The sequence below is a fragment of the Haliotis asinina genome, chromosome 16, assembly GCF_037392515.1.
Source record: "Haliotis asinina isolate JCU_RB_2024 chromosome 16, JCU_Hal_asi_v2, whole genome shotgun sequence".
In the NCBI taxonomy this organism is placed as follows: Eukaryota; Metazoa; Mollusca; class Gastropoda; order Lepetellida; family Haliotidae; genus Haliotis; species Haliotis asinina.
Window position 1 is genome coordinate 25,239,750 of NC_090295.1, and position 6,684 is coordinate 25,246,433.

Genomic DNA, 6,684 nt, shown 5'->3' on the forward strand with positions numbered 1-6,684 from the left:
GGTTGTTATGACTTACGAGTTGCGTATACGTGTATGAGTACGTTTTTACTCAAAAACACCAGTACATATATGTGGTGATTAGAGCAGTGTTTTACAACTACCTGATACATTCACGAGTGTATCGTATGAATTCCGACCTTTGACGAGCAGTGTGTATTCAAGCAACTTGCAAAGATGTTTTCACGTTTTGACGCCCTCGTTTGACAATGAGACGTGGGCGACAAGAAATAAATAAGATACACGTAGGTTCGTCACTAAATTAAAGCAATGACGTCACCTGGAGCATGCAGATAGCCACGTGTCCACCTGACGTGTTGCTCCGAGCAACCCCGTGCCGTGTCACCCCATGTCGTGCAATCCGGGCTGTAAAGATCAACTGTCAGTCATACGAAGCACGCGTATGTATGCTATATCATTTTCAGAGACAACTCAACAGCTTGTTATTCTTGTGATTTAAAGAAATGAGGTAATATAACGTTCACGTGGTTGTGATACAAAATGAGCAGACATGCGCACAACAAAGTATACTGACGGACAATAGAGAGTATACACCAGAGTGATGAAAATTAAACACACAAGCATAATCTATGGCGATTTGAATCGGGTTTCCTGTTTGTTTCGGACCATAACATTGTAGTTTTCCGGCGACTGTTTTCAGTCAGAGTTGCCACTATTGTTTTCAGTCAGTGTTGCGGGGGACTGTTTTTAGGACGTCTTTCGGCGAATGTTTTCAGTCCGTGTTTCGGTCACTATTTTCAACTCCGTGTTTTCACGACTGTTCTCGGCCAATGTTTTCATTTATTGTTGCGGTGACTGTTTTCAGCCCTTGTTTTCGCTTCTGTTTCCAGCCATCCGAGTAACCGTTTGATAACATTTATACATGTACAGTTTCTTTCGCCCGGCAGAATAAGTGTCTGTAGGTTGTACGTCTTAAACTCAGGGGAAAAATAGACATGTTCTCATCATTTCTCGCATTTTCTAAAACTTGTTGAAGTTGTTTATGTAGTTATAGATGTAAACTGCGTTTATTATACATGGTATTCACTATTCACCACCACCACACACGACTCGTTGAGTGGTCTTTTATGTTCAGTTTCATGTGGCTATTTCTACTTAATGTGAAACCTACATGTGGGTCCACGTCAAGTTGTTATGACAAGACGATTTAAGAGAAACTTTAAACATGGACAATCTCACATGAACTTGAGCGGCACCTCACTTTCAACGTCATGAATATAAACAGTTACATGATTCCACGCCATGCAGCCAGCGTGGAGGTGGGTAACACAACAAGCATGTGTTTGTAGCTACCAACAAGATCAAACCTATCTCCCGAGTTTATGAATGACATATTTGTCAGTGCGGATCTCGCGAGAGTACGTGTTAATGGTCACCCCCTTGGAGGGGCTTGTTTCACAAATACTAGGAATTAATGGTCCGTGATTTTCACTTTTACGAGAATAAATAACAATCAAACATTGGAAGACGTGTCGTGGAGTACAGCACTGACCGCTGCCGACGCATGTCGATTTCAGCGTGTTTATTTCATGTCATTGTAGATTTCATGGCGGAATGCAACTTGTTCCGGAATTAGATGGAGCATCACAGTGTGTGGCGGATTTCAAGATATAATGAGAGTTTTACGACTCAATAAAATCTCTTTCATGAGTCTCTATTCTAGTTAGGATAATGTGTTTATCAGTTCAGTTTTACGACTTTTGTGAAGATTTTGAAACGGAATACGAGGGGTAGTCGTTGCATGAATAAGTGGATTACCGCTGAATAGGTTTCGGGGTGGGTGGGTGTAAGTTTCATGTCTTTTAGATCTATTTATGTCATAATCAGATTTCTATCGCAATGATCAATCGACAATATGTCCAAGTCTGACACAAACAACCTGAAGCACTCGGTATGTCCGCTGGAATGACCATCATGCTCACAAAATGACCATCAGTGCACGACGATGTATCAACACACACGATTTGAGAAAAATGATATTATTGTAACAAACTATTTATTGAAAAAAATATTGCTATAGGAACAGATTTGATTTATTCCGGGAATGCATTGTTACTTGTAAGGATGGAGTTTTTGCTGGTTGAAGACACCTACAATGATACGTGTGTGAATGATCATCTAGGTCGATGCTCACAGCAGCATGTAACTGTGGAGAAATGTCAGGTGTCTGCGGCATACACACAGGTTAGAAACATCCGAGAATGTCATTTACGCACATGGACTCTGGAACTACGCTTGAATAAACAATGCCATTTAGAAAGAAGTGAAATGTAACAACTGTGAGATTAGGGATTACACTTCCTAGGAAAAGTACAGATTCCACTACCTTTGTTAAATTGAGTCTCATCCGGGATTCGACCCCACACCCTCAGAGTCAGGCACCTAATCGCCAACACACAAACTTGTGAGAGAGTGTAATCCCAAATATAAGGACTGTTTACTACGTGTGAGTTGCCGTACAGCTGGATTATTACGGAATGCGACGTTAGACAAAAAAACAAACACGAGGAATAATTCGGAATTGGTCGATACAATCAGGCAAAATGAATTGTTAATCATGAACTCAAACTTGTCTCTGCTGACATATAGATGTCATTGTGGTTTGGGGAAAAAATGAACACAATCAGAGATGATAGTCCTGAAATATCCGTCTGACATCCTTAAACCATATCTTCACACATGTTCATCCCAGACCAACATACAAAATTAAGATAGCTCCGAGATAGCATGTGATATTTTATTAGCAGGTTCTCCCTCCTTTGACAGTATCGCTGTAATGTTCCAGCGGAGAACAAAAATGTTTCTCATGTGTTTTTTCTTTGGAGACCCGGCCCGAGCGTCGACCCCCTGTGCTAAGACATGTCACTTGTGTCGAGGTGTCACATGCGTGCACCTGCTAATGAGCATAACAGTTAGTGAGTGAGTGAGTGAGTGAGCCGCACTTAGCAGTACTGCACCTACATTGCGGGTGTTGAAAATAATCGAGTTTGGACCAGAAAATATGTGATCAACAGCATGAGCATCGATCTGCGCAATTGGGATGTACGCATAGTCGCCTCTGGTGGCAAGCATGGGTTACTGAAGACCTATTCTACCCCGGATGTTTCAAGTGTAGTTGAGAATAACACATGTTGTTGGGCGGTGTTCCTGTATGCGGTGTATGTTGGTGAAATGAATATGTTTAGTAAGTGGGTGTGTGAGATGTGTTCATCAATACTTACTGGAAAGCTTAGGAAGGTAAAGCGAATAGGGCTTTGATGTCTGTCACGTCCCTGAGACACAAGACCAGGCATATGGTGCTGAACAACCTAGAAACATTATCAGAACAAACTGAGATACCAGGCCATGGTCACGGGATCCTGGAAAGTCTAAGGACCGCAACTCTGCGGAACAGATTGCAGCGCCGTAGAAGTATGGACGTCCACTGTGTGTAGCAGTATATTGTCAATGTCTACGACATGAGGCAGAGAAGTGTTAACGCCGTGGGAACAGGACATTGGTTGATGACGCCAAAAGTTTGATTCGCAAATAGGAAAATGCACCATAACATGTGCAGGATACACGCAATACGTTTGAATCATATAGAGAGAAGTACTAACATAATTATATGTGAAACTAGTATTAAGCTTAGTCTGCCCTACAGACCCACAGTCTGCTAACCTACCCCGTAGATATGTATAATAACTTGTTTACATTACCATGTACTCTCGCATCTGAAGTCTATTACAATCCTCAACATTTCTTCGTAGTTGCTACGTAGAGTGTAGTTTCCATTAACATTTTATGTGTGCTTGAGTTTCTATTTACAAGCAAGGACTGAACCTCCATAAAGACGGGATGGTTGCGGGATGGTTGCTATCTGGTTTTCATTCTACAACTGATTTGGGGGGTCACCGAGTGCGCGTCCGCCATAGGCCGTCCGTCCTAACAGCTTTACTTTGAACATGTTCGACATGCTCTTCTACACCAACGACTTTGACTGGATAACCTCTACAGGAACCATTCATTTGTTTCACATGCGAGAGATGTACAATGTTATCTTATATTGAATCATTCAGCTAAGAGAACAATGAAATGCATTAATTCAATTTCAACAAGTACTAGTTGGTGCTTGGGTTCTAATGTTCCTCTGGGTGAAGTAATTCCTAGTCCGGCATTTTGTACTGAACAAACACTATTATGCGAGTGGAGCGAGTACTAAGTGATCTGTATGGTTTCTCCACTCAGGAAGAGGCGGTGAGGCAGTCTTGTGATTTAACTGTTCGCTCGTCAACCCGAAAACTCGGGTTCGATTCCCCACATAGGTACAATGTGTGAAGCCCATTTCTGGTGTCCCCGCCGTGACCATGTCGGAATATTGCTAAAAGCGGCGTAAAACTACACTCAGATACTCACTCCATGACGGAAACACCTGATACAGCGTTGGCCAAGAAGCAGAGGTCATGTGGCTCATTTGGTGCGTTTCCTCTAAAGGAGGTTTCTTCTATTTCACCTCTCCCAGTGAATCCGTTATGTTATTTTCAGTTTGTGTTGGACAATCTCTTGTGACGTCATATGTTGTCTTCGGGAGTTTCTGATATTTTCCTCGAATGAGCCTTGTGTGTGCCCCAGTCATATGAGAATCGTCTTCCTGGTCATACTGTATACATCTTGTCACAGTAGCATGTGTACAACTCAGTCGTATCATACTCATCTTCTCATATTACCATGTCTACAGCATGACCCTTATTCTCGAAACGTTCGTAGCCCTAAGTATTCTTTAACTTTGGTCGTAGCCAATGTGTTAAGAATGGACTTAAGAAGTTCGTAGGGCTACGAACGTTTCGAGAATAGATAGCCAGGTCATATCATGTTCATCTTATTATATGACATTGCTATAATACAGTCATATTATGTTCATATTCTCGGATGACATTGCTATAATACGGTCATATTATGTTCATCTTCTCATATGACATTGCTATAACCCAGTCATATTATGTTCATCTTCTCATATGACATTGCTATAACCCAGTCATATTATGTTCATCTTCTCATATGACATTGCTATAACCCAGTCATATTATGTTCATCTTCTCATATGACATTGCTATAATACAGTCATATCATGTTCATCTTCTCGTATGACATTACGAGTCATATTATGTTCATCTTCTCATATGACATTGCTATAACCCAGTCATATTATGTTCATCTTCTCATATGACATTGCTATAACCCAGTCATATTATGTTCATCTTCTCGTATGACATTGCTATAATACAGTCATATTATGTTCATCTTCTCGTATGACATTGCTATAACCCAGTCATATCATGTTCATCTGCTCATATGACATTGCTATAATACAGTCATATTATGTTCATCTTCTCATATGACATTGCTTTAATACAGTCATATTATGTTCATCTTCTCGTATGACATTGCTATAACTGAGTCATATCATGTTCATCTTCTCATATGACATTGCTATAACCCAGTCATATCATGTTCATCTTCTCGTATGACATTGCTATAACCCAGTCATATCATGTTCATCTTCTTATATGACATTGCTATAACTGAGTCATATCATGTTCATCTTCTCATATGACATTGCTATAACCCAGTCATATCATGTTCATCTTCTCATATGACATTGCTATAATACAGTCGTATTATGTTCATCTTCTCGTATGACATTACGAGTCATATTATGTTCATCTTCTTATATGACACTGCTATAATACTGTCATATTATGTTCATCTTCTTATATGACACTGCTATAATACTGTCATATTATGTTCATCTTCTTATATGACACTGCTATAATACTGTCATATTATGTTCATCTTCTCATATGACATTGCTATAATACAGTCATATTATGTTCATATTCTCGGATGACATTGCTATAATACGGTCACATTATGTTCATCTTCTCATATGACATTGCTATAATACAGTCATATTGTGTTCATCTTCTCGTATGACATTGCTATAACCCAGTCACATTATGTTCACCTTCTCGTGTGACATTGCTATAACCCAGTCATATCATGTTAATGTTCTCGTATGACATTGCTATAACCCAGTCATATTATGTTCATCTTCTCGTATGACATTGCTGTAACCTAGTCATATCATGTTCATCTTCTCATATGATATTGCTATAATACAGTCATATTATGTTCATCTTCTCATTTTACATTGCTATAACCCAGTCATATCATGTTCATCTTCTCATATGATATTGCTATCATACAGTCATATTATGTTCATCTTCTCATATTACACGGGTACAACCCAGGTGTATCCTATTCATCTTCTCACAGTGTCATCTGTAGAACCCGGTCATATTGTATTCACCTGTTCATTTTGCATTGTATAACGCATATTGTATTCATCTTCTCATTCTACATTGGTAAAACGCAGTCATAGTATATTCATCTTCTCATTTTACATTGGTATATCCCAGTCATATTACTATTCATCTCTTCATATTACCGTGTGTAGAACCCGGTCATATTATATTCGTCTTTCCGCAGTACCTTGATAGAACCAAATCATGTTATGTTCATCTTTTCACAGTACCTTGTATAACCCAGCTACGAGCCTGATATTCATCTTTTCGCAGAACCTTGCGATAACCTAGTCATAATATATTCATTTTCTAACAGTACCTT